The sequence below is a fragment of the Saccopteryx leptura genome, chromosome 9 (assembly GCF_036850995.1).
Source record: "Saccopteryx leptura isolate mSacLep1 chromosome 9, mSacLep1_pri_phased_curated, whole genome shotgun sequence".
Taxonomy (NCBI): domain Eukaryota; kingdom Metazoa; phylum Chordata; class Mammalia; order Chiroptera; family Emballonuridae; genus Saccopteryx; species Saccopteryx leptura.
The window spans coordinates 67,165,747-67,191,656 of record NC_089511.1 but is presented as its reverse complement, the minus strand read 5'-3'; the positions used below and the strand labels follow the sequence as shown (position 1 = coordinate 67,191,656).

Here is a 25,910-nt window from a genome sequence, read left to right as displayed (position 1 = left end):
ACTTAACAAAGAATGTGAAGGACCTATATACTGAAAAGTACAAAACATTATTGAAAGAAGTTGAAAAAGATACAATGAAAAGGAAAAATATTCCATGTTTATAGATTGGAAGAATCAACATAGTTAAAATGGCCATATTACCCTAAGCAAATTACAAATTTAATGTAATCCCCATCAAAATCCCAATTTCTTTTTTTAAAGAAATAGAACAAAAAAATCACCAGGTATGTTTGGAATCATAAAAAACCCCAAATGGCCAGAGCAATCTTGAGAAAAAAGAATGAAGCTGCAGGTATCACACTACCTGATTTTAAATCATACTTTGGAAACACAATAATCAAAACAGCATGGTATTGGCAGAAAACAGACATACAGATCTATGAAACAAAATTAAGAGCCCAGAAATAAAACCACATATATATGGACAAATAATCTTTGGCAAAGAAGTAAAAAACACACACTGGAAAAAAAAATGTCTTGTCTATAAATGGTGCTGTGAAAATTGGAAAGCCACATGAAAAAGAATAAAACTTGATTATAGGTTTATCCCCCTGTACAAAAATTAATTCAAAATGGATCAAAGACCTAAATATAAGACCCCAAACAATAAAGTACATAGAATAAAACATAGGTACTAAACAATGGACCTTAGTTATAGAGAACAATTTATGAATTTGACCCCAAAGACAAGGAAAGTAATGGCAAAAATAAATGAATGGGACAAAAATCAAACTAAAAGTCTTCTGAACAGCAAAAGAAACAACCAAACAAATACGCAACCTATTAAATGGGAGATAATTTTTATAAACACATAAAGCTCAGCTACAAACAAGCAAACAATTCAATTTAAAAATGGGGAGAGGGGCCCTGGCCGGTTGGCTCAGTGGTAGAGCGTTGGCCTGCCGTGCAAGCGGTCCCGGGTTCGATTCCCGGCCAGGGCACACAGGGGAAGCGCCCATCTGCTTCTCCGCCCCTCCCCCTCTCCTTCCTCTCTGTCTCTCTCTTCCCCTCCCGTAGCCGAGGCTCCATTGGAGCAGGAGATGGCCCGGGCACTGGGGATGGCTCCTTGGCCTGTGCCCCAGGCGCTGGAGTGGCTCTGGTCATGACAGAGTGACGCCCTGGATAGGCAGAGCATCGCCCCCTGGTGGGCGTGCCAGGTGGATCCCGGTTGGGCGCATGCGGGAGTCTGTCTGACTGCCTCCCCATTTCCAGCTTCAGAAAAAATACAAAGAAAAAAAAATGGGAAGAGGACCTGAACAGATACTTCTCCCAAAAGAACATAAATATGGCCAACAGATATATGAAAAGATGCTCATCTTCACTAACTGTTAGAGAGATGCAAATCAAAACAACAATGAGATATCACCTCACACCTGTTAGATTAGCTACAGTGTGTACTTAAAAGTAATGGTGCACTATTGACCAGTCACAGGAAAGCAACAAAAGATGATAGAAATGTGAAATCTGCACCAAATAAAAGGAAAACCCTCTCCCAGTTTCTGTAGGATGATGTGGCAGCATGTGCGCATGCGCAGATGATTACTTAACACCTTGTATACAGCGGAGCAGCCCATGGCCATGCCAGTCAAGATGTGGACAGTACAGAGGAGAGTTCAGTGTGCTCTGTGGCTCGCTAAATTTGAATCCGTGACCAAAGTGCAACGTGAATATCGGCGTGTTTATAACGAAGCGCCACCACATAGGAATAACATTACTTGGTGGGATAAGCAGTTGAAGGAAACCGGCAGTTTGGTGGAGAAACCCCGTTCTGGTAGGCCATCAGTCAGTGATGAGTCGGTAGCAGGGGTCCCCAAACATTTTACACAGAGAACCAGTTCACTGTCCCTCAGACTGTTGGAGGGACACCACATACAGTGCTCCTCTCACTGACCACCAATGAAAGAGGTGCCCCTTCCGGAAGTGCAGCAGGGCTGGATAAATGGCCTCAGGGGGCCGCATGCACCCGTGGGCTGTAGTTTGGGGACGCCTAGAGGCTATACGGGATAGCTACCTAAGGAGCCCTAAAAAATCTGTGCATGAGCCCATATCGAACTGCACTGAATAGGTATGAAACTGGGAGAGTCTTCATTTTATTTGGTACAGATTTCACATTTCTATCATCTTTTGTTGCTTTCCTGTGACCGGTCAAAAGTGCACCATGACTTTATGGACACACTGTGTTATCAACAAGACAGGTAATAACAAGTGTTGGAGAGGCTGTGGAGAAAAAAGAACCCTCATTCACTGCTGGTGGGAATGCAAATTAGTACAACCATCATGAAAGAAATTATGATGGTTTCTCAAAAAATTAAGAATAGAACTACTATATGACCCAGCAATCTCTCTACAAGGTATCTACCCAAAAAACTTAAAAACATTGGTACGTAAAGATAAAGATACATGCAACCCCATGTTCATCACAGCATTATTCACAGTGGTCAAGACATGAAAACAACCAAAGTATCCCTCAATAGAGGATTATATAAAGAACATGTGGTATATATATACAATGGAATACTACTCAGCTATAAGAAATGATGACATATTGCCATTATGACAACGTGGATGGACCTTGAGAACATTATACTGAGTGAACTAAGTAAATCAGAAAAAGCTAAGAACTGTATGATTTCACACATAGGTGGGTTATTAAACAGAATCATGGACATAGATAAAAGTGAAGTGGTTATGGGGGAGGGGGACATTCAGGAAGTGAGAATTGGAGGAGGAGGTGTGGAAAGGGTGTAAAGAGGGACAAATATAAGGTGATCAAAATGATTTGAATTTCGGTGATGGGTACACAACATCATCAACAGTTCAAATGCTATAGAAATGTTTACCTGAAACCTATGTACTCTTATTGATCTATGTCATCCTGTTAAATTTAATTTTATAAGTAAAATTTATTTATTTATTTATTTATTTATTTATTTATTTATTGTATTTTTCTGAAGCTGGAAACAGGGAGAGACAGACAGACTCCCGCATGCGCCCGACCAGGATCCACCCAGCACGCCCACCAGGGGCGATGCTCTGCCCACCAGGGGGCGATGCTCTGCCCCTCCGGGGCATCGCTCTGCCGCGACCAGAGCCACTCTAGCGCCTGGGGCAGAGGCAAAGGAGCCATCCCCAGCACCCAGGCCATCTTTGCTCCAATGGAGCCTTGGCTGCGGGAGGGGAAGAGAGAGACAGAGAGGAAGGGGGTGTGGAGAAGCAAATGGGCGCTTCTCCTATGTGCCCTGGCTGGGAATCAAACCCGGGTCCCCCGCATGCCAGGCCGACGCTCTACCGCTGAGCCAACCGGCCAGGGCCTCTAAATAAAATTTAAAAAATAAAAAATAAACATATAATCTTATTAACTATTGTCACCCCAATAAAATAATTTAAAATAAAATTTTTAATTAAAAATAAAAGCTTGAATGGCCTTTTGTTTTCAGAATTCAAGACAAGAAATAGGAAGTATTTCCCCAGGGTCTGATGAAGTTTTTTATGAGAGCAATTATTTAAAGTTTTGAGTTGCTCTATATCAGCTCTAACTGTAGATCCTGAATGAGAGTTGTCCATTATTTTTTAGTAAAAGTTTTATATTAGTATTTACCATAAGAAAAGCCTTCTGAAATATGAGATTTAGAACAGAAGTACTTTTTGCCTGGATCACTGGGCAATGCTAACTATGATTTCTCTATCACATATTGCCTTGTATTAAATAGATTTGAGTGGCTATAGGACATGTTCATATTATGATACTATTTTTGTTCTTGTACTTTCTTGCCATGAGGCTGTGAATTTTCAGTCAGTGGCAGGAACATTCCTGGAAGCCTTCCTTACATCATGCACTGAAATGGCTGTCAACCACATAAATACATCCTACTAAACCTAAACATAATGTATCCCAATTCAGCTTCCCCTCAGCCAGGTCCCAAAATAATATTCTGTTCAATTTTTGTACCATAGCTACATCAACATTTTAAAAGCCTTAAAATGTAATATAAAAGTTTCAGATGATAGACCCAAAGACAAACATTTATTTTAAATGTTCATAGGACCCAGATGAAATAGAATTCGTAAAGATGCATAATGAAACCAGTAAACATTTTGATATCTCCAAGCTAATTTTAATAACATGAGATAAAAATCAAAGCAGTAACTTATTTAAAAGAAAAGCTAAGTAGTAGTAGAAACAGGAATATCAAATAAATTTTAGATTATTTGACAATCTAGTTAATGACAAGGAATTTGACCAATGAAGGCATTAGAAAACTATTTATTGATAATTTGACACAAAACATTAATATCAGCTAAGTAGTACAATACCAAACATGACACTTTAATGAGGCATTCATGTCAAACTAATTGAGGAATCATTTATTCAAAGTATACTTAAGATTAGTTATTGCAGAGGAAAACTTTAAGTGATCTGATATCATGCAGCTCATTTATGAAAAAACTTGCCAGAGATTTTACATATTAGCAATTATAAGATGTGAAACTGAAATATATTTTTGAAATATAGAACACAAAATTAATAAAAACAGCTCTGGCTGGAGACTTCAGTTGGTTCAAGCATTATCCAGATGTTCAGAGTGGATGCGCAGAGGTTGCCAGTACAACCCCCGGTCGGGCACATATAAAAACAGGTCAGTGATCCTCTGTGTGTCTCTTTCTCTTCCTTCCTCTCTCTCTAAAATCAACAAATAAAATTTAAAAATAAATAAATAAAACAAATAAAGGTTTTATTTTTAAAATAAAAACACCATTTTATTTTGTACATTTTAAAAATATTTTGAAGCAGAGAATAGGAGCGGGAACATAAATTGAATGTTGGAAAGAGGCGGTAAAACACATTTTTGGTAGGAAATCAAAATCATAGCTTTATTTTGGATGGCTGGAGGGCAGGACAAGATTGGGAGTAGTGCCATTTCCAGATATTTCTGGAACAAACTAGGTAAAGAGTAGAAAAATACTAAAAGTATGATATGTAGGTCAAGTTGGACATCATTTACTTCATTTATATGCCTGTGGAACTGCTAAGTTTTAAATACAAGTTTAAGAGTAAAGAGCAAGGGAAAGAATCTTTTAAATATTTCATGTGTTATATCATGTCTGTGGGCAGGTGTTTTACAAAAAACTGATTCTTACAACAACAAAAAGGAAGATAGCATGTAGCAGGGAGAAATTTGCTGGGACTTAAGTATGTGCAGAGCTCCAAGAAACAAATGTCTGCTAACAGTTGCTGCGAACTATCGGGCAGTTCTCTCCTAAATACAATATAAAATGTAGATTAGGGAACGTTTGTGTGCTCTGCTACTACTTACATTTTCCCAGAGATAATGATTGCTATTTAAAGTGTGTCTTTGAATCAAAGATGTAAAATCGAGTTAGCTAAGGTATGTGGAAGCACTTTGTAAATTATAATATATCATGCAAATGTTAGTTGCTATTTTTATATAGAACTAGAGGAAGCAAAATCTTGTCTTAACATCTTAATGTCCGTCAGTGGCTTCAGTTTCCATAATAACTGAAACTAAAAAATATAGGTTATTATTTGACCAATTCAACTGCAGAATGTTTCCTGCAAAGGCTCCTCTGAAATTCTAAGGTTTATTTTTAAACAGAATCTCAAATCTGATGTATTTTCCCATTATTTTACATATTTTTTAAAGTTGGCACATTTTCTCAAATGAAGAGTTAGAAAATATTGCTAAAAGTTACTGGGGAGTGAGAAACTAGTTTGGCATTAGTAAGATTGCATTCTCTACCCACCTTATCTATCATTCATTATAGCATTATCTTCTCTCCAGTTGCAATAAGGCTTTGTATTGTACTCATGAATATTGATGAAGGTCCCTAACAGTATTAGCTCCAGGTCTTTCATGCTCAAAGTGATTTTCAGATTTTATAATAACTGACAACCAGTAACTTTTACTACAAGGACTCAAGAATGTCCATTATTCTTTATGTGACTATTTGAGAGCATCCTGCCATTTTTATAGAAGCTGATGCCCCATGAAAATTCTAGAATTAAGACATTGATTCTTTATTCTACTCACCACTAAAAAAAGTCCTCTGATTTATGCTATGGCTGTTTATTTTATTTTATTTAGTCATTTTAGAGAGGAGAGAGAGAGAGAGAGTGAAGGGGGAAGCAGGAAGCATCAATTCCTATATGTGCCTTGACCAGGCTAGTCCAGGCTTCAAACCAGAGACCTCAGTGTTCCAGGTTGATGCTTTATCCACTGTACCACCACAGGTTGGGTACACTATGGCTGTTTTCTTTGTGTATATTAAGAAGCAAATATCCTAAGTTGTATGTGTTGTATGTTTCATTCACTGAGGTAAAAGAAGTTTCACTATTTGAATTTAGAAAACAGGGATAAGAAAAAATGCACCTGTTTTCCTAAGAAAATATCTGGGGTTTTTTTCCTCCTAAATGACTGGACTTAATGACTTAATAGTACAGTTATTTTGATAGCTAAAATCATATCATATGATTTTTTTTGTCACAGAGACAGAGAGAGAGGCAGAGAGAGGGGCAGATAGGGACAGACAGACAGGAAGTGAGACAGATGAGAAGCATCGATTCTTCATTGCGGCACCTTAGTTGTTCATTGATTGCATTCTCATATGTGCTTTGATAAGGGAGACTATGGCAGAGCAAGTGACCCCTTGTTCAAGCCAGCGACCTTGGATTCAAATTGGTGAGCTGTGCTCAAACCAAACGAGCCTGAGCTCAAGCTGGCGACCTTGGGGTTTCAAACCTGGGTCCTCTGAGTCCCAGTCCAATGCTCTATACATGGCAGCACTGCCTGGTCAGGCTGATTTTTAATTAACCATTTATAAACCTCATGTATTTCTCCATTTCAGTAAAAGGTAAATAACTCTTTTCCAGTTGCTTTTGAAACAAAACAAAACAAAACAAAATGAAAACAGTGGAGTTATCTTTGACTCTTTTTTTCATTCTTCACATCCAATTCAGCAAAACTGAAAACACACTGGAAATGTCACATATATATGGAATACTTTCAGTTTTTACCACCACCAATGTCTCACAACATTACTGTATTAGCCTCTAATATACCATACAGATATTGGAATGTTATTACCTGTTTCACCCTTACCATCCCCCTCAACTAGTTCATTCTCAATATTGGATCCACATTTATACTTTAAATTCTAAGTCAGATAATATCACACCAGTGCTCAAAATCCTATAGCAGCTTCAAATTGCTAAAATAAAAGCCAAAGCTCTACTTGGACTCTTTTCCACTGTCCCCTTGCCTCTCTGATCTCATGTTTTCTGACCTGTTCCTGCTTCTTCCCCCACATTCTCCTCCTTGCTTTTCCTGGAAAAGGCCATTCATTTTCTGTCTCAGAACTTTTTCACATGACTCCTATAGCCTCTTTGCCATTATTGGCTACCTCTTGCTAAGATCTATGCTCTACTCAATAGTTTAGTTCCTATCCTCCTTTCATATTTTGTTTTCTTTTTCCACACTTATCACCATGTGCCATGCTGTATTTATTTATTTGTTATTGGATATTTGTTTCAATACCCAATGAAGGGAGGAAAGATTGTTGTATTTTTTAATTGTTTAAAATGCCTAAAATTTCAACTGACACAAAGTAGGTGTCAAAGGAATACTTGAGTAAATGGAGAATTGAAGTAATTATAAGGAAACCTCATTCTAGTTGCTTAATAAAGATGGATATTTTTCACTTCAAATAAATGCAAAAAATATGAAAGTAAAGACTGACAACTGGATACCCACATATAAAACTCAATTACAGGTGAATTCTTGACTTAGAAAAATAAAACTTCAATAAGATAACATAAGTAAAAATATTCTGTTAGATATAAATCTGTTAAATAAAATACAAAAATAATAATTATGAAGAAAAGAAATAATAAATCACCTTAATTTAAATTAAAAACTAGTATATCAAAAGAGTGAAATTAAGAATTTTAGTTTCATCAGAATTAAACAGTATTAACAGAGTGAAAAATATTTGCAATACATGCATGTGACAAAAACATACTCAAATCACATAAAGAATTTCTACAAATTAATTTTCTAAAAGGCAAACAAAACCATTAAAATAAATAAACAGAAGACTTAACAGTCACTTCATGAAAGAAGATGTACAAATGGAAAATAATGCACTGAAATATGCTCTTCATTAGTTATACAGTGAAATTTCTTTACAAATTTACCAGAAAGACAAATGATGAAAAAAGAAAATAAAAATCCTGAAATTCACTTCTTAATAGCTGATTGTAGTATAAGTTGATATAATTTCTCTAAAATATGTTTGATATCAGCTACTTAAACCAAACATACCCCTACATGTGAATTATAAATTCTCCATGTAGGTATATGTGTGGTCACTCTGCAGACACAGATGGACCCTCACATACCACAAATGTTCTTTGGATGTTAAGACTGATAAGAAGTTGTAAAGAAATTTATTACTTACCTAATGAGGCATTTTAAGCAATGGAGTCCATACTTCCATAAAAATATTATCTGAAGACCGTGGGAGAGATAACTAGCTTAAGGGTTAGGGTTGGAGAGTCCGGTTTCCCTCTCATGGGCTGAGGTTTGCATGGTTTGAACGTACTGCTAACACCAGAGGGAGCACGTAAGTTCTCTCATCAACTTGCCAAGGTGTGAGGGGAAAGGTTTAGGGAGTGGCAGGGCTGAACACTGTTAGAAACATCAAAAATAGAGTCAGACTCATAAAAAAAAATAGAGTCAGACTCCTTTTCACAAAGATGGCACTGAAAGTGAAGAAGAAAGCCCTATAACTCCTAAAGCTGGAGCCAAAGCAAAGGTTTTGAAGGCAAAGAAAGCAGTGCTGAAAGGCATCTACAGCCCCCCCCCCAACCCTCCAAACAAAGATACACACATCACACACCTTCACATGGCTGAAGATTCTGCAGCCCCAAAGGCAGCCCAAATATCCTTGAAAGAGCACCCCCAAAAGAAACAAGCTTATATGTTGCTTTCGGTAGTATGGACATTTTAATGATATTAATTTTTTTCTATCCATAAACACAGTAAATGCTTCCACTTATTTGTATCTTCTTCAATTTCTTTCTTTACTGTAATAATTTTCATAGTACAAGTCTTTTACATACTTAAATTTATTTCAAGGCATTTTATTATTTTTAATGCAATAGTAAATTGAATTACTTTCTTAGTTTCCCTTTATGATAGTTCATTATTGGTGTATAAAAATGCCACTGATTTCTAGATATTTAGTTTGTATCCTGCTTCTTTACTGACTTTACTTATTAGAACTAGTGGTTTCAAACAGCCAACTAAATGGGAAATGATATTTTCAAACAACAGCTCAGATAAGGGCCTAATATCCAAAATATACAAAGAACTCATAAAACTCAACAACAAACAAACAATCCAATAAAAAAATGGGAAGAGGACATGAACAGACACTTCTCCCAGGAGGAAGTACAAATGGCCAACAGATATATGAAAAGATGCTCATCTTCTTTAGTTATTAGAGAAATGCAAATCAAAACTGCAATGAGATACCACCTCACACCTGTTAGATTAGCTATTATTAACAAGACAGGTAATAGCAAATGTTGGAGAGGCTGTGGAGAAAAAGGAACCCTCATACACTGTTGGTGGGAATGTAAAGTAGTACAACCATTATGGAAGAAAGTATGGTGTTTCCTCAAAAAACTGAAAATAGAACTACCTTATGACCCAGCAATCCCTCTACTGGGTATATACCCCAAAAACTCAGAAACATTGATATGTAAAGACACATGCAGCCCCATGTTCATTGCAGCATTGTTCACAGTGGCCATGACATGGAAACAACCAAAAAGCCCGTCAATAGATGACTGGATAAAGAAGATGTGGCACATATACACTATGGAATACTACTCAGCCATAAGAAATGATGACATCGGATCATTTACAGCAAAATGGTGGGATCTTGATAACATTATACGAAGTGAAATAAGTAAATCAGAAAAAACCAGGAACTGCATTATTCCATACATAGGTGGGACATAAAAGTGAGACTAAGAGACATTGATAAGAGTGTGGTGGTTACGGGGGGGAGGGGAGAGAGGGAGAGGGAAAGGGGGAAGGGGAGGGGCACAAAGAAAACTAGATAGAAAGTAACAGAGGACAATCTGACTTTGGGTGATGGGTATGCAACATAATTGAATGACAAGATAACCTGGACATGTTATCTTTGAATATATGTACCCTGATTTATTGATGTCGCCCCATTAAAAAAATAAAATTATTAAAAAAAAAAAAGAACCAGTGGTTTCTTTCTTGTGTGTGAAATCTTTAGGGTTCTTTATATACAGTATCATGTCAACTGCAATTATGATGGTTTTACTTCTTTCTTTCAAATGTTGATGCCTTTTACTTTTTTTTGTATTATTGCCGTGGCTAGGACTTTCACTACTATGTTCGTTACGAGTAGTGAATGCAGGTGTCTCTGTTTTATTACCAATTTAAGGGAAACAATTTTTGTCTTTCCCAATTGAGTACAATGTTGGCTGTGAATTTGTCATATATAACCTTTATTATGATGAGGTATGTTCCCTCTTTTTCTACTTTACTGAAAGTTTTTATTATAAATGGCTGCTAATTTTATCATATCCTTTTTCTGAATTTATTAATATGATCATGTGATTTTTATCCTTCATTTTATGTAGTGTATCAAGTTTACTGATTTGCAGATAATGTACCAACTTTGTCTCTCATGATCAATCCCACTTGATCATGTTGTATAATCTTTAAACTTATTGCTGAATTTAGTTTGCTAATATTTTGTTGAGGAATTTAGCATATATGTTCATCAGCAATATTAGTGTATAATATTATTTCTTTGTAGTATTATTGTCTGGTTTGGAATTAGGATAATGCTGGCCTCATAAAATGAGCTTGGGAGTCTTCCTTCTTGAATTTTTTGAAATAGTACAAGAAGGATAGGTGTTAGTTCTTTGAATATTTGGTAAATTTCAGCTGTGAAACCATCCAGTTTAGGACTTATGTTTGTTGGAATTTTTTTTATTACTGCTTCAATTTTATTAGTTGTAATCTCTCTAGATTCTGATTCAATTTTGGGAGATTGTATGTGTCTAGAAATTTTCTATTTTGCTCAAGTTGTCAAATTTGTTGGCATATAGTTGTTTGTAATATTTTCTTAGAAACCTTTTTATTTTTATAGTGTCAGTTCTTACTTCTACTCTTTAACTTCTGATTTTATTTATTTGGGTCTTCTCTCTTTTTTTCTTTATGAGTATGGTTAATGGTTTGTCCATCTTGTTTACCTTCTCAGAGGATGAACTCCTGGTTTCATTGATCTTTTGTATTACGTATTTTCTTAGACTCTATTTAATTTATTTATGTCCTGATCTTTATTATTTCTTTTCTTCTATTCACTTTGGGCTTTGGTTCTTTTTTTTCTGTTTTCTTTCATTGTAATATTAAATGGTTTGTTTGTGATTATTCTTGTTTCTTGAGGTAGTCCTGTAATAATATAAATTTCACTTTTAGGACTGTTTTTACTGTGTCCCATAGATTTTGGATTGTTGTGCTCTTATTTTAATTTGTTTCACAATATCTTTGACTTCTTTCTTGATCTCATTATTGACCCATTCATGGTTTAGTAACATATTATTTTGTCTCAATGCCTTGGTGTGTTTTTCAGGGTTTTTTTCTTATGATTTATTTCTAGTTTTATACCATTATTGTCAATGACAATTCCTGATGTGATTTTGATCTTTTTATATTTATTAAAACTTGTTTTGTTTCCTATGTGGTCTATCCTAAAATATGTTCCATGTGCACTTACTTGAAAAGAATGCATGTTCTGCTGCTTTGGGATACCACTAAAGATATTAAATTCATCTGATCTATTATGTCATTTAAGGCTACCATTTTCGTTATTAGAGAAATGCAGATCAAGACTACAATGAGATACCACCTCACCCCTGTTAGATTAGCTATTATCAACAAGACGGGTAATAACAAATGTTGGAGAGGCTGTGGAGAAAAAGGAACCCTCATACACTGTTGGTGGGAATGTAAAGTAGTACAACCACTATGGAGGAAAGTATGGTGGTTCCTCAAAAAACTGCAAATAGAACTACCTTATGACCCAGCAATCCCTCTACTGGGTATATACCCCAAAACCTCAGAATCATTGATACGTAAAGACACATGTAGCCCCATGTTCATAGCAGCACTGTTCACAGTGGCCAAGACATGGAAACAACCAAAAAGCCCTTCAATAGAAGATTGGATAAAGAAGATGTGGCACATATACACTATGGAATACTACTCAGCCATAAGAAATGATGACATTAGATCATTTATAGCAAAATGGTGGGATCTTGATAACATTATACGGAGTGAAATAAGTAAATCAGAAAAAAACAAGAACTACATGATTCCATACATTGGTGGAACATAAAAACAAGACTAAGAGACATGGACAAGAGTGTGGTGGTTACCAGGGGTGGGGGGAGGGAGGACGCAGGAGGGAGGGAGGGAGAGGGGAAGGGGGTGGGGGAGGGGCACAGAGAAAACTAGATAGAGGGTGACAGAGGACAATCTGACTCTGGGCGAGGGGTATGCAACATAATTTAATGAGAAGATAACCTAGACATGTTTTCTTTGAATATATGTACCCTGAATTATTAATGTCATCCCATTAACATTAATAAAAATTTATTAAAAAAAAAAAAAAGGCTACCATTTTCTTTTTTATTTTCTTTCTGGAAGATCTATCTATTGATGTCTATAAATATCCCATGCTATGATGGAATATTACTGTCAATCTTTCTGTTTATGTCCATCAAGATTTTCTTTACTTATTTTGGTGCTCTTATGTTTAGTTCATAAATGTTTACAATGTTATACTCTCTTGTTGGATTGCTATCTTTATCATTGTATAATGTTCTTTATCTTTTACCTATAGCCTTTGTTGTAAAATCTATTTTGTCAGATATAACAATTGCTACCCCAGCTTTTTAGTTTATTTCCATCTACATAAAATATCTTTTTTCATCCTTTACTTTTAGTCTGTATATATCTTTTGTTCTGAGGTGGGTTTCTTGTAGAGAACATAAATACAGGTTTTGTTTTCTTATCCATTCAGGTACCCTATATCTTTTGATTGGATCATTTAATCTAATAACATTTACAGTTATTATTGATAAGTATGTGCTTATTGCCATTTTAATCTGTCAACTGTGTTTCTTTTGCTCTTTTTCTTCTTCTTCTTCTCCTAGTCTTCTTTTTTTTTTCTTTTTCTTCTTTAAAAAGGTCCTTTAATATGTCTTTTAATACTGGTTTGGTGGTAACAAAATCCTTTAGCTTTTTTTTTCTTGCTTTTTTTGGGAGGGTGGGAGGCTCTTTATTTCTGCTTTAATTTTAAATAATAGCCTTGCTGGATATAGTAATCTTGGTTGTAGGTCCTTGCTTTTCATCACTTTGAATATTTCATGACAATCTTTTCTGGATTAATATGTTTCTGTTAAGAAATCAGCTGAGTCTTATGAAAATTCTGTTGAGGGTAACTAACTGCTATTCTCTTGCTGATTTTCAGAGTCTCTCTTTGTCTTTAACTTTTGGCATTTGGGTTTGATGGATCTTGGTATGGGCCATTTTGTTTGGAACTCTGTGCTTTCTGTATGTTTGTTTTCTTTATCAGATTAGGGAGGTTTTTTTGTCATTTTTTCAAATAGATTTCTAATTTCTTGCTGTCTTTTTTCAGTATCCCCAAGATGCAAATATTTGAATGCTTCAAGTTGTTCAAAATGGCTTATACTCTTCTAATTTTTTTTTGACAGAGATAAGAAGAGAGTCAGAGAGAGACAGATAAGGACAGACATACAGGAAGTTAGAGAAATGCGAAGCATCAATTCTTTGTTGAGGCACCTTAGTTGTTCACTGATTACTTTCTTATATGTGCCTTTACTGATTGACCCCTTGCTCAAGTCAGTGACCTTGGGCTTCAAGCCAGCAACCTTTGGGCTCAAGTCAGTGACCATGGGATTACAACTGTGATCCTACACTCAAGCCAGTGACCCTACTCTCAAGCTGGTGAGCCTGCACTCAAGCTGGCGACCTCAGGGTTTTGAATCTGTGTCTTCTGTGTCCAAGTCCGATGCTCTATCCTCTGTATCACTGCGTAGTCAGGCCTCTCCTAATTATTTTTTATTTTCTTTTTGCTGTCCTAATTGAGTGTTTTCTGTTATTTGTCTTTCAAATTGCTGATATGATCTTCTGCTTCATCTACCCCACTGTTGTTTCCCTGTCACATACTCTTCATTTCAGTTAATGTAATCTTCATTTCTAACTGGTTCTTTTTATGTTTTATATATCCATTTTTGTTTCATATTTCAGTATTGGAATTCTCACTGAGTTCACCTACTCTCCTCCTGTTTATTGAGCATAATTATAACCAATATTTTGAACTCTGCATCTGGTAGGTCACATGTCTCCATTTTGTTTAGATTTTTTTTCTGGAATTCTATTTTTTCATTTGAGACACGTTTCTTTGTTTTCTCATTTTGGCTGCCTCTCTGTGTTTATTTCTGTGTATTAGGTAGAGCTGCAATATCTCCCACTCTTGATAGAGTGGCTTTATATAGTAATTGTGCTCTATGGCCCAGTGGCTTAGCCACCCTGGACAATCAAACTAGGTACTCCAGGAATACCCCATGTGTGGTCTGAATGCACCCTTCTAATGTAGTTGAGCCTCAATAGCTGATAACACATTAGTGGAAAAGATTTACCCCAAGGCTGATGGGCTTTTACTGATCATGCAGTGGCGCAGAAGATAGAGCATTGGACTGGGACAAGGAGGACCCAGGTTTGAAACCCCGAGGTTGTCAGCATGAGCACAGGCTCATCTGGTTTTAACAAGGCTCACCAGCTTGAGCCCAAGGTTGGTGACTTGAGCAAAGGATTACTCTGATTGCTATAACCCCCCAGTCAAGGCATATATGAGAAAGCAATCAATGAACAAAGAAGGTGCTGCAAAGAATAATTGATGCTTTTCATCTCTCTCCCTTCTGTCTTTCTGTCCCTATCTGTCCCTCTCTCTGACTCTCTTTGTCCCTGTAAAAAAAAAAAAAAAGAAAGAAAAAAGAAAAGGCTGTTGAGCTTTGAGGACTGGAAGGAACTACATCAGAGTAACTGCTATGCAGGAGACAAACCCACAGAGCAGGAGTTGCTTCAGCAGGGCTCTGGTGTGTTTGAGGAGACCAGTTTTTGAGTGAGTTGCTCATGGAGGTGATTGAGTGGTATTCCAGGGTGGTCTGAAGCTGACTATCAGCTGTACCTACTCTGGGACCTCTAGGGAAGTGCAGGCCAAGATCGGTTGCTGCCTGTACCCTGTCCAAAGCCAACAAACATAAGCTAGAGAGCTATCTGCAGATGGCTGCTGCTTGTGCTGGGCTTGGAGGTATCTAGGAGAGGCCAAACTGCAAACTAAGGTTAGCTGCCTCTAGTACACCTTAGGACAGATGCTGCTAATTTGTGGTTTCTGAACCTTTGAGAGATTTTGAGAAAGTTACAGCATGAGCCAGGACCGACCCTTTGCATGGAAAAACCACTGGAAACAGATTGGTAAACCTGAAAGTGGAGTGGAGTGGAGTCTCAGGGAATTACCAAAGCAGGCCAAACTGTGTGAGCAAGGTGGATGGAGACTATATATAAGGCATTGGCCGCCAGTTCTGTGAGGGGAAGACTCCGCAATGAAACAATGGCCTCTGGCAGAACTTCTGTTGGAAGAAAGCTTCCACTCCAACTCTTGACTCGAATTCAGACAATTCAGTTCCTCCCATTCGTACCTGATGGACCTTTCAAGCTGCAGTCCCAGTGTTGGAGCTAGGAACAGTCAGTGAGTCTGACTAAGTCTGTTTGTGGACTCTTTACGAGGGACTCCAGCAACCTCTGTCTCCCTGAGACTTAATTCTCGCTAGTTTTTACAGTTAGAAGTTATGAGCACTTTTTTCTGGCACTGGAACCCTGGGCTGGAAGCCTCGGTATGGGACTGGGATACCTTACTCCTAAGGGGGACCTCCTAAGATATTCCTTCTGGTTTTTAATTGCCACATGTTTATGTGGGACTAGCCTGCTCTGAGTCTTTGCCTCTCTTACCAGTCTTGAATTGGCTTTTTCTTTGTATCCTTAGTTGTAAGACTTATGTTCAGCTACATGTCAGGTGGTTCTGAATGGCAGTTGTTTTCTTTTAGTTGTAAATTTGATATGCAAGGTTCTCAAGATCACATTTTAGCTACAGCACCACCTTAACCTGAAATAATGCAGTTTTTATTGTTGTTCTGGATGGTGGTTAAATAAATATATACACTTTGTAATATATGTATACACACACATTTGTGATTTGTTCACTTTTTAATACAAATTATAATCTTGAATAAAATACTTGCTTTTGTAAAGAACAGAATGTTAGATGTTGATATCTATCTATTTACATCTGTGAACATAAAAATTGTTATGCAAATGAGTATAAGTTATAACTTGCTGTGATCTTTATGTAAAGAGGTCTTATATTTTAAAAATAAGCATTTTGTTACTGAATACTTAAACTAAGAAAATTTATTTTATAAATAACTGTGATATTAGGTGATAAAAATTTATGATGAAATTGCATACGTATATTTGGAATACTTTATTTTTTACATAGCTGAATAGGTAATTATAATACTGCGTACTATATGTTTATTGTGGCTTTTGTCAGTGTATGACTTTTTTTAAAAAATGAAGAAGTTTTCACAATGGGAGACAAGTGTCAGATCTCTATTCTGTTACTATCATATTGTAAATTTTTAGTTCTGTTAACTATATAAATAATAATAGTACAAAACACATTAAATGAGATATTGGTATATTGGTTTGACTTTAAGCAGCTGTGGTGACATTAAGTTTTTGCATACTATATTTTGTGTAATGAAAGACTTAACATATTCCTAAAATAGTGTATCAACATATTACCAGGAAGGGACTTGTATACTGGGAAAATTAGGTTCTTCTACATAAATATTTTTAAATATTTTATAATGTCTCTGAAAGACTGTACTCTTAGAGTGATCATATCTGCACTTTAAAAATATATTTTTAAAAGCAAATTTTGAAAATATTTATGATTTTAAGCATATATTCACATATACCAAGAAATGCCATTTAAAAATCCTCTAAATAAAATGGGAAAACCAGCCACAGGTCCCATATATGGTTTTAACTTTTGTTTTCTCATTCATGCATCTACTGGTAGAGTAGTCTGTTACCTCCTTGATTTCCTTCCTGCCTCACCATATGACTGGTCATCTGTTATATATAAGATAACATGGCTGTTCCAGATACTACAGGGAGATGTCTTTGTTGTAGAAGGTTCTGGCCAGATTTCAACAAACCTGGACTCAATGAGTTTTCCCGTGTAAATCACACTTTGCCTTCCTAGAAAACAAAAATTTATTTAATCACATTTTGTTCTGTTCACTAGGATAAAATCACCCTTTCTTCTGCCAAGGTATTTTGCCAAATTGAAGCTTCCATGGTATCTATATAGGTTGGCCTCTTACTCTGTCTTCAGCTCTTTTCATGTGACTGAGTGATTAGTTAAAAGCCCATGGAGGCTTCTGAAAAACTGAAAAACCAGCTCTTTTGCACATAATGAACTAAACAGCAAATTATTATACTTTTCCATATGTCAGTGTGAAATTGAGCAAGAAACAAAAATCCAAACTCTAAAAGATTTGAAATTTACTCAAAATGAATGTATTGATTTTCAGCATTCAATATATTTTAGTAAGGTGTATTTTGTTTTGTTTTGTTTGTCTGCTTGAGTTAGGTGAAAGCTAGCTTAATCAGTATAAGGAGAATATGAGAAGCATTTTATTCATCTTCCAGGACTGAATAAATATTTAAACAGTAACAATAATCAAAATTAAATATATCTTCTGACCATGTGTTATGTTGGATAATTCTCAGAACACACATAGTGTATCGAATATAAGTTTATATTTGATGTCACTACGAACATGTTATTAGTTAAATTATTAAAAATAAATTTAATATATTTACCCAAAACAATTTTAAACACAACTAAGGAACACTCAGAAGTAGAATAAAGAGCTATATTAGATTTGGTAATTCAGAAATTGTTGGTGTAAAATATATATATATATAAGATCCATAGCCATAGTAGAATTTATGGTATATTAGTTTCCAAAAGAATTTTGTAATATTTTAATTGTGGTAAAAAGAAGCCAGAAAACTTTTCTTTTAAGTGGGAAGCAGAGAGACAGAGACACAGAATCCCACATGTACCCCGACTGAGATCCACTTCACAAGCCCTCTATGGGGTGATGCTCTGCCCATCTGGGGACTTGCTAGGCAACCAAGCTATTTTAACTCCTGAGGCCAAGCAATAGAGCCATCCTCAGTGCCCGGAGCCAACTTGCTTAAACCATTCATCTATGGCTGTGAGAGGTAAAGAGAAAAAGAGAGAGAGAGACAGAGAGAGAGAGAGAGAGAGAAAGAAGAGGGAGGGGTGGAGAAACAGATGGTCGCCTCTCTTGTGTGCCCTGACCAGAAATTGAACTCGGAACTTCCACATGCTAGGTCAACACTCTGCTGCTGAGCCAACCAGCCAGGTCCAGGAAGCCAGAAGACATAATATGCTGAAGAAAGTCAACAGTAAATCTGTCATAATGGAACTTTCTAAAATAATATTATATTTTCATGTTCTTGACGAATATGCTAGATAATATCAGAAAGAAAGAACTAATGTATTTTGTCACATCCAAGATGATTCAAACTCTAAACACTTAAGCCTTATCCAAAAATTTGAAAACTTAACACTACAAGTCTCAGAAGTTTTTTTCCTCTTCAGTACACACATTGTGTTCACCAAGAAGGACCTTACATTGCCTATCAGTTGTTAATTTGGTGATCAGTCACTATTGCTCTAAGCCTTAAAATAAGTTGTTGTATATTGAATATATTCCGCATGTGGCTATTTATAGTAAAGTTCTTGGACATTTTGTTAACTCCTGACAAGAAGTTTATTTTTAATATCACTGTGGCTCTGAAATCTATTTTAATCAGGAGGCAGGTTTTCCCGTTTCTGAAATTCTGCTACCTTTTGTCTTGTGTGCATCCTATTTCATTCATTTTCAATACCAGTTATCATATGAAATCAAGGAAGAAAATCCATACCACTCTATTAAAAGCCTGTATTTGGAGTCTACTTGAATAGGGAGACTCTATTTAAAAATGTGTTTTAATTGAAACTTTATTTTATATATGGCTGGCTACCTTCAAAAAAAGTTCTTCATTCCAATTGGTCTTCAAAAGAAAAATTCCTATTGTTAATTCCAATTTCATCATCTTATTTTCCTAAATGTAAGAGAAAATTTTTTTTTTTTTTGTCTTCTTGTGATATATTTACTCCCTGAGGAGGAAGTACCAACTGTGTCAGAGGAAAAAGGGCTCGCAGAGAAGAATGAGTGGGAAAAGAATGTATTGGTCCAAAAGCATTAAACCCAGAAGGAGGAAGAGTAGTTGCTGAATAAGAAATGGCATTTAGATCCTTAGAGGGGAAATTTAGATCTCTTACCATGAACTTCTTGGTAATAATTTTAGTTGATTTTTTTCTATTTTAAATAATAAATGTTCATTGGAAACCTAAAACAAAAGTCAAAATTCTCTAGAGATTTAATTTCATAAAATTATGTTTTATAACATATTTTTTCTTTCTGATAACTCCTGAGTATCTAAAATAGAGGTATTAATAAAGTTATTTAATAAAACACTAAATCATTTTCCATCAAATGCTAAGTATATAATTGTACATGAAGCCTGATATTCATTCTCCTTACCTACTATCTTTAAAACATTTTTTTAATGCTCATTTGTAAAAAATTGGTAGATAGCTGATTCTCTATTCAGACTAACATTAATTTCTTTACTTCTCTAAAACATGACATGACATCCAATTCTGACTTTAAGCCTTTCTGTAACTTAAATTAAACCTATTTTTTCCCACGCTGCAGTAAGGGAGTTTAAGAAAATAGCTCATTTTCCTATACTTCCTCTGTAATAACAGGGGGTTATTTAATATCTTTTTAGAATATAGAGTATACATGATTCTCATGTATTTTATGCTTATTCTTCTAGTCTTGGAAATTATTTTGCATATATTGCTAATGCCTTCTTAGTCATTTTAATGAGGTTTAGATAGTACATTTAGAAATGAATTTTCCTGCTTATTCTTCTACCCACACCTTAGCATGCAGTCTACTATGTGAAAAAGTTTTCAATTTGAAAGGGGAATTTTAACTATATTATTTAGAAGTAACAAAAGTGCAGAAAAAAAGACATAAGAACACAAAAGCTAGAACTGTAAGAAGAAATAACAACTTAATAAAGGGAATTGCTTTGTGTTAGTTCACCCTCTAAGAATACAAATGCATTATTTTATTTTGAAGTTTAATTTTAGAAAATCATCCTTAAAGAAAATTTTGGAAAGAACATTAGAGTAGATTAATCTTTCTTTAAGTACAAAGGATAGTTTCTGTTTCTAATAACACTAACTCTGTACTGAGGCAGACCTTATTTCATATCTTGGCTCTTCCATGTTAAGCTACTTAGGACCTTGGCAAAACCATCCAACCACTTCACCTTAGATTCCTAATAAATGAAAGATGCTATTAGCACTTGTATTATAGGATATAAGAATGGAATGAAATAATTTGTATAGATGCTTAACATAAACACAGGCATTTTATATGTCTTTAATAAATGACTGTTCTCATTATTTTAGTATCATTGTCATAAATGCTGACCTAGTATTAAATTATGTGTCTGTGATAAAATAAGAAAAAAATACAGAAAAGGATGATAGTCATAAAAGGAATAGGAAGAAGATGAATAGAAAGCATAGAATAGAAAGAAGCATGAAGGGAAACTCTAATGAGATCATAATTGCAATGATATTAAACACAAGAGAAAAAATGGCAGGCAATTTTAAATACCAAGAATAAAAAAGGAGGTAATGGTTATTTTATATATAAAGGTAAAATATTCCAAATTAATCTGTGTTACTGAGCAAGTGCAAATTGAACCTTATAGAGAGTTGTTACATGTGTTATTGACCCAATTCCCCCTGCCCATAACTTTATTAGGGCCTTTCTGTCATCGAATGGCATGTGAAACCATTTTGAACCTTTCCTGATCTTGCAAGTGTACATTTGTTAAAGAGCACAGAGCTTGTCCATATAAAGGGAATTGAAATGAAATAAACATTTTTTCCAGGAGTAACAATTAGAGACATACAAGAATATACTTAAATAATAGAAATGGGAAAAGCACTCTTTGAGATGATGAATAGTTTATAGTACTCTTAAAATATTACAACTGATTGTTACAGATAAGATCCAAGTAGAAACAGGAGCTGCATATATGGAACACTAAGATCAGACCTATTCTGCTGAAGATCTATTGATAGAGCACTGTCTAAAAAGCAGGGTCACACCCTGGGCTGCCCTAGTGCTTTCCTCAAATTTCATAGAAAATCAGTTTTATAGAAAATCACTTTTCATAGAAAATGTATGACCTGATCACTCAGCAATATACTCTCTATCTCTTGTGAAATTTATAATAGCCATGAATAAAGGAACTTTTGTTAACTATATATGTTACTTATTCAACTATATTATGTAATCTGAATATCTGCATCTTCTTGAACTGTGAGGGTCACCCTTCTATTTATGACTCAACTAGTATGATCTGACTGCCCATGACTCATTGTCCCTAAGTATGTGATGTCAAGTCTTTCTGAAGTCCCCTCCACAAATTTTTCACTGATCCCTGGGTAGATGAGTATTTCCACTTTATGCTTGTTTTCTGTCATTCCTTACCCCAACTCCAGGCTTCCCTGCTGATCAAATTTTTCCACATTGTAAATTTCTCCACACTGCTACTTTCCCCTCTTTATCACTTCAACCCTAAGTACAACTCACACCAGGCTCTAACATTTAACACACCTTCTTTTTTCCTGAAGGGCTGAGGATTACTTAAGGAATTTAAAACACACAAAGAAAAAATGTTTTAAGCCAACAAACTAAAACAATAGTCTAGACACTGAGATTTGTTATAAGAAGTGAGCTTTCTTGAGAGAAAAAAGGGTATTTGAGTTCTATAGAGCCAGAGGTTTAGGATATATGTATATAATAGAGCAAGAAAGAATACAGAATTCACTGGGCTTCAATTCCAGGTCAAGGCACACAGAGAAATGACCATCTGCTTCTCTATCCTTCTCCCTCCCCTGGTCTGTCTTTCTTCCTCTTTCTCTCTCTCCCCCTCTCTCTCTCCCTTCTCCTCCTCTTCCTCCTCCGACAGCCATGACTGAATTGGTTCCAGCAAGTTGGCCTCCAGTGCTGAGGATGGCTCACATGATGTCTATCCAGTTCAGGCACTAAAACAAAGCAAAACAAAACAAAAGGGTCAGTTGCTGAGCAATGGAGCAAGGACTTCAGATGGGCATAGCATTGCCCCCTTGTGGGCTTGCCAGTGGATCTCCGTTGAGGCATATGTCTATCTCTCTGTCTCTCCTCCTCTCACTAAAATAAAAAAAGACTTTTAAAAATAAAGAATACAGAATTCAATGTCAGAGTGGTTTTCCCACCACTCAGAAAGAATTAAAGTTCAACCATTGGGTAGAGGAGAGATGATATGAAAGATTTTACATGGGATTATATGCCACCTAAACTCTTGAGAAGGTCCTTGTTCACTGTCTTTCTCTGGACCGCAGTCTCTGAAGAGTGGGGAAAAGTTAACAGAAACACTGAAAATAATGCAAGAATAACAGGGACTTGTGTCTTATACACAGCAAGCTGGTAAAAAATCTCTAGCTCACACTAGGTGTTGTGGTTTTAGATTATTCATGATAAAAAAAATCTAAACCAATGTTAAAAAAGTGTTGTCTCTTGATCAGGAAATTATATTAATTGTTCATTTGTTTGCTTGCTTGGTTTTTAACCAATGTATTATTACAATGTTTCAGAATGTAAATCAGTTTGTTTATGAAAAAAGCCTTACAATGAAAACTATCAAATAATATAAACAGTACACAGCTGCTGTATTAATTTATGTTCTAGTGCACGTTCTTTCTCTTTGTGGATTGACCCTTTGCATAGCATTTGTCTAGACACACGAACCTGAAGGCTACATTATATTAAATTATTTAAGAAAATTTGACAAGAGAACACAAGAAAAGGCTTGTTGTAGCTGATATTAAACTAAATGGAAAAGCTATTAGAATTAAAATAGTATAGCACTGATCAGGAAAAAGTGAATAGATCTATAGAAAACAATAGAGAATCCACAATCAGACCCATACAAAATAGGAATTTAAGAAAAGTGGAAGTTTGGATCACTTGGAAAATATTTGATACATTTTTTTCTGACAAGTGGCTATCAATTTTGGCAGAGACAAATGTTTTGTCCATTATTCACCTCATAACAAAAAAGTAAATTTTACATTACATTAGTCTTGTAGGGCTTCTATAACAAAAGAGCAAAGAGTGGTGACTCAGACAACATAAGTTTATTTTCTTACAGTTCTAAAGGTTAAAAGTTCAATATCAAGATCCTGACAAGGTTGGTTTCTGGTGAGAGCTCTCTTCTTGGCTTGATGGCCACCTTGCTATGTCCTCACATGGCCTTTCCTCTGTGTATGAGCGAAAGAAAAGTGTCAGTGTCTCTTCATTTTCTTAGAAATAAACCTGTCTTCTTGGAATAGGACCCCACTTTCATTACTTCATTTAAGTTTATCTCGTTAAAGGCCCTATTTACAAATACAGTCACTTTGAGGTTTGGGGCTTTGACATATGAATAGTGAGGGAACACAATTCAGTTTATAATATATATAAAATAAAGAAAAAATAGTGTTTTGATAAAATTATAAGTTTAAATATATTTAAGTGAAGAAATTTTACCAAACACAAATCTAGATTCCATAGCACGGTGCTTTCATCCAAGTTGTTTAGTATGTAACTATTTTTCCTTTTTTGTGTGTGTAATTCTTTTTTGTTCATTTTTACTAATTTTAATTTATTGTGTTAACATGGATTCAAGTGTCCTACTCAATATACTGGTAACACCCTCACCCCCCAACCATGTGTCCCCCTATTACTCACCCTTTGTCTCCCTCTCCTTATCTCCCTCCCCTTCTGCCCTTTGAGATTTTTTTGTCTTGTAATCTCTATCTCTGTGTTATGTATACATAATTTCACTAATCCCTTCACCTTCTCTGATCCCATCCCTTCATCCTCCTTCCTTCTGACTGCTGTCCCGCTGGTCCCTGTGACCCAACCTCTGCCTCCACTGTTCCTCAGTTCACTTTGTTCATTAGACTCCACATATACATCAGATCATATAATATTTTTTTTCTCTGCCTGGCTTATTTCACTTAGCATAATAATCCATCCATGCCATTGAAAAAGGTAAGATTTCTTTCTTTTTCATAGTCACGTAGTATTCCATTGTGAATACGTACCACAGCTTTTTAATCCACTTGTCCACTGACAGACACTTGGGCTGTTGAAATAATACTGCAATAAACATGGGGTGTACATCTTTTTTTGAATCAGCAATTTGGTATTCTTAGGATATATTCCTAACAGTGGTATAGCTGGGTCAAAAGGCAGTTCAGTTTTTAATTTCTTGAGGAATCTCCATACTGTTTTCCACAGTGGTTGCACCAGTCTGCATTCCCACCAGCAGTGCAGGAGGGTTCCCTTTTCTCCACATCCTCGCCAGCACTTATTATGTGCTGATTTGTTACTGAGCGCCATTCTGACCAGTCTGAGGTGGTATCTCATTGTGGTTTTCATTTGCATTTCTTGATGATTAGTGACCTTGAACATTTTTTCATATGCCTATTGGCCATTTGGAGAAGTGTCTACTCAGTTCTTTTGCCCACTTTTTATTTGGAATATTTACCTTCCTGGTGTTGAGTTTCAAGAGTTCTTTATAAATTTTGGTTATTAACCCCTCATCAGATGTATTGGTGAATATGTTCTCCCATTGTGTAGGTTGTCTTTTTATTTTGTTCTTGGTGTCTTTTGCTGTGCAAAAGCTTTTTAGTTTGATATAGTCTCATTTGTTTATTTTGCCCTTTATTTCACTTTCCTTTGGAGATAAATCAGCAAAAATATTGCTATGAGAGATATCGGAGAATTTACTGCCTATGTTTTCTTCCAAGATGTTTATGGTTTCACTACTCACATTTAACCCTTTTATCCATTTTGAGTTTATTTTTGTGAATGGTGTAAGTTGGTGGTCTAATTTTATTTTTTTTGCATGTACCTGTCCAATTTTCCCAACACCTTTTATTAAAGAGACTGTCTTTAACCTATTGTATGCTCTTACCTTCTTTGTCAAATATTGATTGACCATGAAGGCATGGGTTTATTTCTGGGTTCATTGTTCTGTTCCATTGATCTGTGTGCCTTTATTATGCCAATACTAAGATGTTTGATTACAATGACCTTGTAGTGTAATATCAGGAAGTGTGATACCTCCTACTTTATTCTTCATTTTCAAGATTGCTGAAGCTATTTGTGTTCTTTTTTAGTTCTTTATAAATTTTTGGAATATTTGTTCTATATCTTTGAAGTATGACATTGGTATTTTAATAGAAATTGCATTGAATTTATAGATTGCTGATACAATGTTGTTTCTCTTCATTTTGTCACAGAGGTCTATTAGAGTTTCCTCAGTCTTTTAGAGCCTCTTTTTGTTTTTCTGCTCTGCTTCTGTGCTTTTGTTTATGTTGTCCTCTAAATCAGTGATTCGATCCTCTGCTTTATCCAGCCT

At 35.6% G+C, this 25,910-nt stretch overlaps 1 protein-coding gene and 1 non-coding gene across 4 annotated transcripts in view; both read left to right on the top strand.

The window, feature by feature from the left end:
- Nucleotides 1-25,910, top strand: part of CTNNA3 (catenin alpha 3) — a 2,003,993-nt gene that overhangs the window by 1,379,078 nt on the left and 599,005 nt on the right. The gene's annotated exons all lie outside the window — the stretch shown is intronic.
- Nucleotides 865-941, top strand: TRNAG-GCC (transfer RNA glycine (anticodon GCC)). The gene has a single exon. It is a non-coding gene; the product is annotated as a tRNA-Gly (tRNA).